Raw genomic sequence first — 14,487 nt, forward strand, 5'->3', positions numbered from 1 at the left:
ACAGCAGGGAAAAGCAGCTAAACCCCATTATAAAAATAGATTACTTAAAAAAAAAAACCCCAGAAAACAAAGACAGTGAAAGAGAGAGACATTCTTACAAAATCCGTTCAGGGGCTCTGATGCAACCTGGATTGACCATATCTAGACCCACAGCTGGATGAGACATAAGGCTGGACACTCTTGGGGCTGAGAGGATTGGTGAGGTTGGGTGAGCAAACGCAGACCCTTTAAAGTAATACTGCGTGGTACCCATGCCATGGGTCCCAAATCTCCAGGTTCAAGGGCATCTTCCTACATCGAAAACATGCCTGGGAAACCCAGAAGATGGTACACCGTGTGATCGGGAAAGGTTTCTAAAACGCACCTCATTTCTCCTCTCCTTGTGCTCGGGTTCGCCATTCCAGCCGCTTCACTAACAATCTCCCTACTTGGAGAATCAGCACCGTTGACCTCCTGTTTCGTACAGGTCGCAATTTGTCCTGAGGATGAACGGGAAGAGGGGGAACCAATGAGAGACTAGCTCTAGGTGTTGGGACAGGCACAGGTCACTCTATTTTCCCATCAGGAAGAAGAATGAACCACAGGCTCAGCCTGCCCCCCGGAACCAGAATAGGGCCTGAAGCAATCCTGCGCTTTTGCGGCCAGCTCCCAAAAAAGCGAGTTGACAAATGGAGCTCAGGGGCACTGCAATTCACAAACCTGCAGAGTTAGAAATGATGACTCTCGTCCACAAATATATTGAGGGAAGGCAACGAAGAGGATTTGAAAGCAAGGCAGAATTGCAGGAAACAGATTTCAGGAGGTGGTTTTGACTCGCCTTGAAAACACATGAAAAGCGGCAAAGCGTTGACAATGATGCCCTTGGCCAAAAAGGGCGTATGCGTTTTTTCCTGAATATATTCAGGAAAAAACGCATACGCCCTTTTTGGCCAACCAAGCAAGCCGGAAAGGCAAATCGGCGCTACAAAGAAGTCTCGCTTGCCAGCGGTCAAAAGGGCCATGCTGAAAAAAGTGTAAAAACCAGAAATGCAGGACAGGCCATGGAGACACGGGAGCCTTGCTACGCTGATGGGCGGGATGGAAATTGCCAACAGCCACTCTGGAGAAGTGTACGCTGCGTCCTGAAACATGGAATAGACACAGCTGAGAGAGCATAGGGCACTTCCACTCATGGGCGTAGAAATCGGGAAACCTAAAAATCAACACGACACAGGCACCCCAAAGTTTAGGGCTGCTCTGTTTCCAAGAACCTCCACTTCGGTACACCTTAAATATCTCAGGAAACAGAAAAATGGATAAAGAAGTTGTGGTACTTATGCACAATGGAATATCACTCAGCCATGAAATCAGTGTCATAAGGCTAGTAGCAGCATGATGAGTGGATTTAGGGACGATGACTCTAAGTGAAGTAAGTCACACAGAAAAGGACGCTTATCCTAAGATATCACTGATAGAGGGAATGTCAACATCGCTACACCTGAACTGAATTCCAAAACAGAACAGAGTCACACATTTAGAAAACACACTATGGCTGCTTAACGGGAAAGGTGAGGCGGGGCGATGCATAAAACAAGGGTTTGAAATTAGCTCAGATACCGTTCCACAAGCCAAATATGTAATAGACAAGACCTACTCCCTGCTCAGTGAACTGGACTCAACACCCCCTATTCACCGCCCAAGAATATATCTGAATAGGAAGAGTCTTTAAACCTATGTATTGATATCTCTCTGGAAGTGAATCAAGAGGGTGTAAAGCGGCATAAACACAGCAGGGAAAAGCAGCTAAACCCCATTATAAAAATAGATTACTTAAAAAAAAAACCCCAGAAATCAAAGACAGTGAAAGAGAGAGAAATTCTTACAAAATCCGTTCAGGGGCTCTGATGCAACCTGGATTGACCATATCTAGACCCACAGATGGATGAGACATAAGGCTGGACACTCTTGGGGCTGAGAGGATTGGTGAGGTTGGGTGAGCAAACGCAGACCCTTTAAAGTAATACTGCGTGGTACCCATGCCATGGGTCCCAAATCTCCAGGTTCAAGGGCATCTTCCTACATCGAAAACATGCCTGGGAAACCCAGAAGATGGTACACCGTGTGATCGGGAAAGGTTTCTAAAACGCACCTCATTTCTCCTCTCCTTGTGCTCGGGTTCGCCATTCCAGCCGCTTCACTAACAATCTCCCTACTTGGAGAATCAGCACCGTTGACCTCCTGTTTCGTACAGGTCGCAATTTGTCCTGAGGATGAACGGGAAGAGGGGGAACCAATGAGAGACTAGCTCTAGGTGTTGGGACAGGCACAGGTCACTCTATTTTCCCATCAGGAAGAAGAATGAACCACAGGCTCAGCCTGCCCCCCGGAACCAGAATAGGGCCTGAAGCAATCCTGCGCTTTTGCGGCCAGCTCCCAAAAAAGCGAGTTGACAAATGGAGCTCAGGGGCACTGCAATTCACAAACCTGCAGAGTTAGAAATGATGACTCTCGTCCACAAATATATTGAGGGAAGGCAACGAAGAGGATTTGAAAGCAAGGCAGAATTGCAGGAAACAGATTTCAGGAGGTCGATTCGACTCGCCTTGAAAGCACATGAAAAGCGGCAAAGCGTTGACAATGATGCCCTTGGCCAAAAAGGGCGTATGCGTTTTTTCCTGAATATATTCAGGAAAAAACGCATACGCCCTTTTTGGCCAACCAAGCAAGCCGGAAAGGCAAATCGGCGCTACAAAGAAGTCTCGCTTGCCAGCAGTCAAAAGGGCCATGCTGAAAAAAGTGTAAAAACCAGAAATGCAGGACAGGCCATGGAGACACGGGAGCCTTGCTACGCTGATGGGCGGGATGGAAATTGCCAACAGCCACTCTGGAGAAGTGTACGCTGCGTCCTGAAACATGGAATAGACACAGCTGAGAGAGCATAGGGCACTTCCACTCATGGGCGTAGAAATCGGGAAACCTAAAAATCAACACGACACAGGCACCCCAAAGTTTAGGGCTGCTCTGTTTCCAAGAACCTCCACTTCGGTACACCTTAAATATCTCAGGAAACAGAAAAATGGATAAAGAAGTTGTGGTACTTATGCACAATGGAATATCACTCAGCCATGAAATCAGTGTCATAAGGCTAGTAGCAGCATGATGAGTGGATTTAGGGACGATGACTCTAAGTGAAGTAAGTCACACAGAAAAGGACGCTTATCCTAAGATATCACTGATAGAGGGAATGTCAACATCGCTACACCTGAACTGAATTCCAAAACAGAACAGAGTCACACATTTAGAAAACACACTATGGCTGCTTAACGGGAAAGGTGAGGCGGGGCGATGCATAAAACAAGGGTTTGAAATTAGCTCACATACCGTTCCACAAGCCAAATATGTAATAGACAAGACCTACTCCCTGCTCAGTGAACTGGACTCAACACCCCCTATTCACCGCCCAAGAATATATCTGAATAGGAAGAGTCTTTAAACCTATGTATTGATATCTCTCTGGAAGTGAATCAAGAGGGTGTAAAGTGGCATAAACACAGCAGGGAAAAGCAGCTAAACCCCATTATAAAAATAGATTACTTAAAAAAAAAACCCCAGAAATCAAAGACAGTGAAAGAGAGAGACATTCTTACAAAATCCGTTCAGGGGCTCTGATGCAACCTGGATTGACCATATCTAGACCCACAGCTGGATGAGACATAAGGCTGGACACTCTTGGGGCTGAGAGGATTGGTGAGGTTGGGTGAGCAAACGCAGACCCTTTAAAGTAATACTGCGTGGTACCCATGCCATGGGTCCCAAATCTCCAGGTTCAAGGGCATCTTCCTACATCGAAAACATGCCTGGGAAACCCAGAAGATGGTACACCGTGTGATCGGGAAAGGTTTCTAAAACGCACCTCATTTCTCCTCTCCTTGTGCTCGGGTTCGCCATTCCAGCCGCTTCACTAACAATCTCCCTACTTGGAGAATCAGCACCGTTGACCTCCTGTTTCGTACAGGTCGCAATTTGTCCTGAGGATGAACGGGAAGAGGGGGAACCAATGAGAGACTAGCTCTAGGTGTTGGGACAGGCACAGGTCACTCTATTTTCCCATCAGGAAGAAGAATGAACCACAGGCTCAGCCTGCCCCCCGGAACCAGAATAGGGCCTGAAGCAATCCTGCGCTTTTGCGGCCAGCTCCCAAAAAAGCGAGTTGACAAATGGAGCTCAGGGGCACTGCAATTCACAAACCTGCAGAGTTAGAAATGATGACTCTCGTCCACAAATATATTGAGGGAAGGCAACGAAGAGGATTTGAAAGCAAGGCAGAATTGCAGGAAACAGATTTCAGGAGGTCGATTCGACTCGCCTTGAAAGCACATGAAAAGCGGCAAAGCGTTGACAATGATGCCCTTGGCCAAAAAGGGCGTATGCGTTTTTTCCTGAATATATTCAGGAAAAAACGCATACGCCCTTTTTGGCCAACCAAGCAAGCCGGAAAGGCAAATCGGCGCTACAAAGAAGTCTCGCTTGCCAGCAGTCAAAAGGGCCATGCTGAAAAAAGTGTAAAAACCAGAAATGCAGGACAGGCCATGGAGACACGGGAGCCTTGCTACGCTGATGGGCGGGATGGAAATTGCCAACAGCCACTCTGGAGAAGTGTACGCTGCGTCCTGAAACATGGAATAGACACAGCTGAGAGAGCATAGGGCACTTCCACTCATGGGCGTAGAAATCGGGAAACCTAAAAATCAACACGACACAGGCACCCCAAAGTTTAGGGCTGCTCTGTTTCCAAGAACCTCCACTTCGGTACACCTTAAATATCTCAGGAAACAGAAAAATGGATAAAGAAGTTGTGGTACTTATGCACAATGGAATATCACTCAGCCATGAAATCAGTGTCATAAGGCTAGTAGCAGCATGATGAGTGGATTTAGGGACGATGACTCTAAGTGAAGTAAGTCACACAGAAAAGGACGCTTATCCTAAGATATCACTGATAGAGGGAATGTCAACATCGCTACACCTGAACTGAATTCCAAAACAGAACAGAGTCACACATTTAGAAAACACACTATGGCTGCTTAACGGGAAAGGTGAGGCGGGGCGATGCATAAAACAAGGGTTTGAAATTAGCTCACATACCGTTCCACAAGCCAAATATGTAATAGACAAGACCTACTCCCTGCTCAGTGAACTGGACTCAACACCCCCTATTCACCGCCCAAGAATATATCTGAATAGGAAGAGTCTTTAAACCTATGTATTGATATCTCTCTGGAAGTGAATCAAGAGGGTGTAAAGCGGCATAAACACAGCAGGGAAAAGCAGCTAAACCCCATTATAAAAATAGATTACTTAAAAAAAAAACCCCAGAAATCAAAGACAGTGAAAGAGAGAGAAATTCTTACAAAATCCATTCAGGGGCTCTGATGCAACCTGGATTGACCATATCTAGACCCACAGCTGGATGAGACATAAGGCTGGACACTCTTGGGGCTGAGAGGATTGGTGAGGTTGGGTGAGCAAACGCAGACCCTTTAAAGTAATACTGCGTGGTACCCATGCCATGGGTCCCAAATCTCCAGGTTCAAGGGCATCTTCCTACATCGAAAACATGCCTGAAACCCAGAAGATGGTACACCGTGTGATCGGGAAAGGTTTCTAAAACGCACCTCATTTCTCCTCTCCTTGTGCTCGGGTTCGCCATTCCAGCCGCTTCACTAACAATCTCCCTACTTGGAGAATCAGCACCGTTGACCTCCTGTTTCGTACAGGTCGCAATTTGTCCTGAGGATGAACGGGAAGAGGGGGAACCAATGAGAGACTAGCTCTAGGTGTTGGGACAGGCACAGGTCACTCTATTTTCCCATCAGGAAGAAGAATGAACCACAGGCTCAGCCTGCCGCCCGGAACCAGAATAGGGCCTGAAGCAATCCTGCGCTTTTGCGGCCAGCTCCCAAAAAAGCGAGTTGACAAATGGAGCTCAGGGGCACTGCAATTCACAAACCTGCAGAGTTAGAAATGATGACTCTCGTCCACAAATATATTGAGGGAAGGCAACGAAGAGGATTTGAAAGCAAGGCAGAATTGCAGGAAACAGATTTCAGGAGGTCGATTCGACTCGCCTTGAAAGCACATGAAAAGCGGCAAAGCGTTGACAATGATGCCCTTGGCCAAAAAGGGCGTATGCGTTTTTTCCTGAATATATTCAGGAAAAAACGCATACGCCCTTTTTGGCCAACCAAGCAAGCCGGAAAGGCAAATCGGCGCTACAAAGAAGTCTCGCTTGCCAGCAGTCAAAAGGGCCATGCTGAAAAAAGTGTAAAAACCAGAAATGCAGGACAGGCCATGGAGACACGGGAGCCTTGCTACGCTGATGGGCGGGATGGAAATTGCCAACAGCCACTCTGGAGAAGTGTACGCTGCGTCCTGAAACATGGAATAGACACAGCTGAGAGAGCATAGGGCACTTCCACTCATGGGCGTAGAAATCGGGAAACCTAAAAATCAACACGACACAGGCACCCCAAAGTTTAGGGCTGCTCTGTTTCCAAGAACCTCCACTTCGGTACACCTTAAATATCTCAGGAAACAGAAAAATGGATAAAGAAGTTGTGGTACTTATGCACAATGGAATATCACTCAGCCATGAAATCAGTGTCATAAGGCTAGTAGCAGCATGATGAGTGGATTTAGGGACGATGACTCTAAGTGAAGTAAGTCACACAGAAAAGGACGCTTATCCTAAGATATCACTGATAGAGGGAATGTCAACATCGCTACACCTGAACTGAATTCCAAAACAGAACAGAGTCACACATTTAGAAAACACACTATGGCTGCTTAACGGGAAAGGTGAGGCGGGGCGATGCATAAAACAAGGGTTTGAAATTAGCTCACATACCGTTCCACAAGCCAAATATGTAATAGACAAGACCTACTCCCTGCTCAGTGAACTGGACTCAACACCCCCTATTCACCGCCCAAGAATATATCTGAATAGGAAGAGTCTTTAAACCTATGTATTGATATCTCTCTGGAAGTGAATCAAGAGGGTGTAAAGCGGCATAAACACAGCAGGGAAAAGCAGCTAAACCCCATTATAAAAATAGATTACTTAAAAAAAAAACCCCAGAAATCAAAGACAGTGAAAGAGAGAGAAATTCTTACAAAATCCGTTCAGGGGCTCTGATGCAACCTGGATTGACCATATCTAGACCCACAGCTGGATGAGACATAAGGCTGGACACTCTTGGGGCTGAGAGGATTGGTGAGGTTGGGTGAGCAAACGCAGACCCTTTAAAGTAATACTGCGTGGTACCCATGCCATGGGTCCCAAATCTCCAGGTTCAAGGGCATCTTCCTACATCGAAAACATGCCTGGGAAACCCAGAAGATGGTACACCGTGTGATCGGGAAAGGTTTCTAAAACGCACCTCATTTCTCCTCTCCTTGTGCTCGGGTTCGCCATTCCAGCCGCTTCACTAACAATCTCCCTACTTGGAGAATCAGCACCGTTGACCTCCTGTTTCGTACAGGTCGCAATTTGTCCTGAGGATGAACGGGAAGAGGGGGAACCAATGAGAGACTAGCTCTAGGTGTTGGGACAGGCACAGGTCACTCTATTTTCCCATCAGGAAGAAGAATGAACCACAGGCTCAGCCTGCCGCCCGGAACCAGAATAGGGCCTGAAGCAATCCTGCGCTTTTGCGGCCAGCTCCCAAAAAAGCGAGTTGACAAATGGAGCTCAGGGGCACTGCAATTCACAAACCTGCAGAGTTAGAAATGATGACTCTCGTCCACAAATATATTGAGGGAAGGCAACGAAGAGGATTTGAAAGCAAGGCAGAATTGCAGGAAACAGATTTCAGGAGGTCGATTCGACTCGCCTTGAAAGCACATGAAAAGCGGCAAAGCGTTGACAATGATGCCCTTGGCCAAAAAGGGCGTATGCGTTTTTTCCTGAATATATTCAGGAAAAAACGCATACGCCCTTTTTGGCCAACCAAGCAAGCCGGAAAGGCAAATCGGCGCTACAAAGAAGTCTCGCTTGCCAGCAGTCAAAAGGGCCATGCTGAAAAAAGTGTAAAAACCAGAAATGCAGGACAGGCCATGGAGACACGGGAGCCTTGCTACGCTGATGGGCGGGATGGAAATTGCCAACAGCCACTCTGGAGAAGTGTACGCTGCGTCCTGAAACATGGAATAGACACAGCTGAGAGAGCATAGGGCACTTCCACTCATGGGCGTAGAAATCGGGAAACCTAAAAATCAACACGACACAGGCACCCCAAAGTTTAGGGCTGCTCTGTTTCCAAGAACCTCCACTTCGGTACACCTTAAATATCTCAGGAAACAGAAAAATGGATAAAGAAGTTGTGGTACTTATGCACAATGGAATATCACTCAGCCATGAAATCAGTGTCATAAGGCTAGTAGCAGCATGATGAGTGGATTTAGGGACGATGACTCTAAGTGAAGTAAGTCACACAGAAAAGGACGCTTATCCTAAGATATCACTGATAGAGGGAATGTCAACATCGCTACACCTGAACTGAATTCCAAAACAGAACAGAGTCACACATTTAGAAAACACACTATGGCTGCTTAACGGGAAAGGTGAGGCGGGGCGATGCATAAAACAAGGGTTTGAAATTAGCTCACATACCGTTCCACAAGCCAAATATGTAATAGACAAGACCTACTCCCTGCTCAGTGAACTGGACTCAACACCCCCTATTCACCGCCCAAGAATATATCTGAATAGGAAGAGTCTTTAAACCTATGTATTGATATCTCTCTGGAAGTGAATCAAGAGGGTGTAAAGCGGCATAAACACAGCAGGGAAAAGCAGCTAAACCCCATTATAAAAATAGATTACTTAAAAAAAAAAACCCAGAAATCAAAGACAGTGAAAGAGAGAGAAATTCTTACAAAATCCGTTCAGGGGCTCTGATGCAACCTGGATTGACCATATCTAGACCCACAGCTGGATGAGACATAAGGCTGGACACTCTTGGGGCTGAGAGGATTGGTGAGGTTGGGTGAGCAAACGCAGACCCTTTAAAGTAATACTGCGTGGTACCCATGCCATGGGTCCCAAATCTCCAGGTTCAAGGGCATCTTCCTACATCGAAAACATGCCTGGGAAACCCAGAAGATGGTACACCGTGTGATCGGGAAAGGTTTCTAAAACGCACCTCATTTCTCCTCTCCTTGTGCTCGGGTTCGCCATTCCAGCCGCTTCACTAACAATCTCCCTACTTGGAGAATCAGCACCGTTGACCTCCTGTTTCGTACAGGTCGCAATTTGTCCTGAGGATGAACGGGAAGAGGGGGAACCAATGAGAGACTAGCTCTAGGTGTTGGGACAGGCACAGGTCACTCTATTTTCCCATCAGGAAGAAGAATGAACCACAGGCTCAGCCTGCCGCCCGGAACCAGAATAGGGCCTGAAGCAATCCTGCGCTTTTGCGGCCAGCTCCCAAAAAAGCGAGTTGACAAATGGAGCTCAGGGGCACTGCAATTCACAAACCTGCAGAGTTAGAAATGATGACTCTCGTCCACAAATATATTGAGGGAAGGCAACGAAGAGGATTTGAAAGCAAGGCAGAATTGCAGGAAACAGATTTCAGGAGGTGGTTTCGACTCGCCTTGAAAGCACATGAAAAGCGGCAAAGCGTTGACAATGATGCCCTTGGCCAAAAAGGGCGTATGCGTTTTTTCCTGAATATATTCAGGAAAAAACGCATACGCCCTTTTTGGCCAACCAAGCAAGCCGGAAAGGCAAATCGGCGCTACAAAGAAGTCTCGCTTGCCAGCGGTCAAAAGGGCCATGCTGAAAAAAGTGTAAAAACCAGAAATGCAGGACAGGCCATGGAGACACGGGAGCCTTGCTACGCTGATGGGCGGGATGGAAATTGCCAACAGCCACTCTGGAGAAGTGTACGCTGCGTCCTGAAACATGGAATAGACACAGCTGAGAGAGCATAGGGCACTTCCACTCATGGGCGTAGAAATCGGGAAACCTAAAAATCAACACGACACAGGCACCCCAAAGTTTAGGGCTGCTCTGTTTCCAAGAACCTCCACTTCGGTACACCTTAAATATCTCAGGAAACAGAAAAATGGATAAAGAAGTTGTGGTACTTATGCACAATGGAATATCACTCAGCCATGAAATCAGTGTCATAAGGCTAGTAGCAGCATGATGAGTGGATTTAGGGACGATGACTCTAAGTGAAGTAAGTCACACAGAAAAGGACGCTTATCCTAAGATATCACTGATAGAGGGAATGTCAACATCGCTACACCTGAACTGAATTCCAAAACAGAACAGAGTCACACATTTAGAAAACACACTATGGCTGCTTAACGGGAAAGGTGAGGCGGGGCGATGCATAAAACAAGGGTTTGAAATTAGCTCACATACCGTTCCACAAGCCAAATATGTAATAGACAAGACCTACTCCCTGCTCAGTGAACTGGACTCAACACCCCCTATTCACCGCCCAAGAATATATCTGAATAGGAAGAGTCTTTAAACCTATGTATTGATATCTCTCTGGAAGTGAATCAAGAGGGTGTAAAGCGGCATAAACACAGCAGGGAAAAGCAGCTAAACCCCATTATAAAAATAGATTACTTAAAAAAAAAACCCCAGAAATCAAAGACAGTGAAAGAGAGAGAAATTCTTACAAAATCCGTTCAGGGGCTCTGATGCAACCTGGATTGACCATATCTAGACCCACAGATGGATGAGACATAAGGCTGGACACTCTTGGGGCTGAGAGGATTGGTGAGGTTGGGTGAGCAAACGCAGACCCTTTAAAGTAATACTGCGTGGTACCCATGCCATGGGTCCCAAATCTCCAGGTTCAAGGGCATCTTCCTACATCGAAAACATGCCTGGGAAACCCAGAAGATGGTACACCGTGTGATCGGGAAAGGTTTCTAAAACGCACCTCATTTCTCCTCTCCTTGTGCTCGGGTTCGCCATTCCAGCCGCTTCACTAACAATCTCCCTACTTGGAGAATCAGCACCGTTGACCTCCTGTTTCGTACAGGTCGCAATTTGTCCTGAGGATGAACGGGAAGAGGGGGAACCAATGAGAGACTAGCTCTAAGTGTTGGGACAGGCACAGGTCACTCTATTTTCCCATCAGGAAGAAGAATGAACCACAGGCTCAGCCTGCCCCCCGGAACCAGAATAGGGCCTGAAGCAATCCTGCGCTTTTGCGGCCAGCTCCCAAAAAAGCGAGTTGACAAATGGAGCTCAGGGGCACTGCAATTCACAAACCTGCAGAGTTAGAAATGATGACTCTCGTCCACAAATATATTGAGGGAAGGCAACGAAGAGGATTTGAAAGCAAGGCAGAATTGCAGGAAACAGATTTCAGGAGGTAGATTCGACTCGCCTTGAAAGCACATGAAAAGCGGCAAAGCGTTGACAATGATGCCCTTGGCCAAAAAGGGCGTATGCGTTTTTTCCTGAATATATTCAGGAAAAAACGCATACGCCCTTTTTGGCCAACCAAGCAAGCCGGAAAGGCAAATCGGCGCTACAAAGAAGTCTCGCTTGCCAGCAGTCAAAAGGGCCATGCTGAAAAAAGTGTAAAAACCAGAAATGCAGGACAGGCCATGGAGACACGGGAGCCTTGCTACGCTGATGGGCGGGATGGAAATTGCCAACAGCCACTCTGGAGAAGTGTACGCTGCGTCCTGAAACATGGAATAGACACAGCTGAGAGAGCATAGGGCACTTCCACTCATGGGCGTAGAAATCGGGAAACCTAAAAATCAACACGACACAGGCACCCCAAAGTTTAGGGCTGCTCTGTTTCCAAGAACCTCCACTTCGGTACACCTTAAATATCTCAGGAAACAGAAAAATGGATAAAGAAGTTGTGGTACTTATGCACAATGGAATATCACTCAGCCATGAAATCAGTGTCATAAGGCTAGTAGCAGCATGATGAGTGGATTTAGGGACGATGACTCTAAGTGAAGTAAGTCACACAGAAAAGGACGCTTATCCTAAGATATCACTGATAGAGGGAATGTCAACATCGCTACACCTGAACTGAATTCCAAAACAGAACAGAGTCACACATTTAGAAAACACACTATGGCTGCTTAACGGGAAAGGTGAGGCGGGGCGATGCATAAAACAAGGGTTTGAAATTAGCTCACATACCGTTCCACAAGCCAAATATGTAATAGACAAGACCTACTCCCTGCTCAGGGAACTGGACTCAACACCCCCTATTCACCGCCCAAGAATATATCTGACTAGGAAGAGTCTTTAAACCTATGTATTGATATCTCTCTGGAAGTGAATCAAGAGGGTGTAAAGCGGCATAAACACAGCAGGGAAAAGCAGCTAAACCCCATTATAAAAATAGATTACTTAAAAAAAAAACCCCAGAAATCAAAGACAGTGAAAGAGAGAGACATTCTTACAAAATCCGTTCAGGGGCTCTGATGCAACCTGGATTGACCATATCTAGACCCACAGCTGGATGAGACATAAGGCTGGACACTCTTGGGGCTGAGAGGATTGGTGAGGTTGGGTGAGCAAACGCAGACCCTTTAAAGTAATACTGCGTGGTACCCATGCCATGGGTCCCAAATCTCCAGGTTCAAGGGCATCTTCCTACATCGAAAACATGCCTGGGAAACCCAGAAGATGGTACACCGTGTGATCGGGAAAGGTTTCTAAAACGCACCTCATTTCTCCTCTCCTTGTGCTCGGGTTCGCCATTCCAGCCGCTTCACTAACAATCTCCCTACTTGGAGAATCAGCACCGTTGACCTCCTGTTTCGTACAGGTCGCAATTTGTCCTGAGGATGAACGGGAAGAGGGGGAACCAATGAGAGACTAGCTCTAGGTGTTGGGACAGGCACAGGTCACTCTATTTTCCCATCAGGAAGAAGAATGAACCACAGGCTCAGCCTGCCCCCCGGAACCAGAATAGGGCCTGAAGCAATCCTGCGCTTTTGCGGCCAGCTCCCAAAAAAGCGAGTTGACAAATGGAGCTCAGGGGCACTGCAATTCACAAACCTGCAGAGTTAGAAATGATGACTCTCGTCCACAAATATATTGAGGGAAGGCAACGAAGAGGATTTGAAAGCAAGGCAGAATTGCAGGAAACAGATTTCAGGAGGTCGATTCGACTCGCCTTGAAAGCACATGAAAAGCGGCAAAGCGTTGACAATGATGCCCTTGGCCAAAAAGGGCGTATGCGTTTTTTCCTGAATATATTCAGGAAAAAACGCATACGCCCTTTTTGGCCAACCAAGCAAGCCGGAAAGGCAAATCGGCGCTACAAAGAAGTCTCGCTTGCCAGCGGTCAAAAGGGCCATGCTGAAAAAAGTGTAAAAACCAGAAATGCAGGACAGGCCATGGAGACACGGGAGCCTTGCTACGCTGATGGGCGGGATGGAAATTGCCAACAGCCACTCTGGAGAAGTGTACGCTGCGTCCTGAAACATGGAATAGACACAGCTGAGAGAGCATAGGGCACTTCCACTCATGGGCGTAGAAATCGGGAAACCTAAAAATCAACACGACACAGGCACCCCAAAGTTTAGGGCTGCTCTGTTTCCAAGAACCTCCACTTCGGTACACCTTAAATATCCCAGGAAACAGAAAAATGGATAAAGAAGTTGTGGTACTTATGCACAATGGAATATCACTCAGCCATGAAATCAGTGTCATAAGGCTAGTAGCAGCATGATGAGTGGATTTAGGGACGATGACTCTAAGTGAAGTAAGTCACACAGAAAAGGACGCTTATCCTAAGATATCACTGATAGAGGGAATGTCAACATCGCTACACCTGAACTGAATTCCAAAGCAGAACAGAGTCACACATTTAGAAAACACACTATGGCTGCTTAACGGGAAAGGTGAGGCGGGGCGATGCATAAAACAAGGGTTTGAAATTAGCTCAGATACCGTTCCACAAGCCAAATATGTAATAGACAAGACCTACTCCCTGCTCAGTGAACTGGACTCAACACCCCCTATTCACCGCCCAAGAATATATCTGACTAGGAAGAGTCTTTAAACCTATGTATTGATATCTCTCTGGAAGTGAATCAAGAGGGTGTAAAGCGGCATAAACACAGCAGGGAAAAGCAGCTAAACCCCATTATAAAAATAGATTACTTAAAAAAAAAAACCCCAGAAAACAAAGACAGTGAAAGAGAGAGACATTCTTACAAAATCCGTTCAGGGGCTCTGATGCAACCTGGATTGACCATATCTAGACCCACAGCTGGATGAGACATAAGGCTGGACACTCTTGGGGCTGAGAGGATTGGTGAGGTTGGGTGAGCAAACGCAGACCCTTTAAAGTAATACTGCGTGGTACCCATGCCATGGGTCCCAAATCTCCAGGTTCAAGGGCATCTTCCTACATCGAAAACATGCCTGGGAAACCCAGAAGATGGTACACCGTGTGATCGGGAAAGGTTTCTAAAACGCACCTCATTTCTCCT

This window comes from Eubalaena glacialis, chromosome 8, assembly GCF_028564815.1.
Source record: "Eubalaena glacialis isolate mEubGla1 chromosome 8, mEubGla1.1.hap2.+ XY, whole genome shotgun sequence".
NCBI lineage: Eukaryota > Metazoa > Chordata > Mammalia > Artiodactyla > Balaenidae > Eubalaena > Eubalaena glacialis.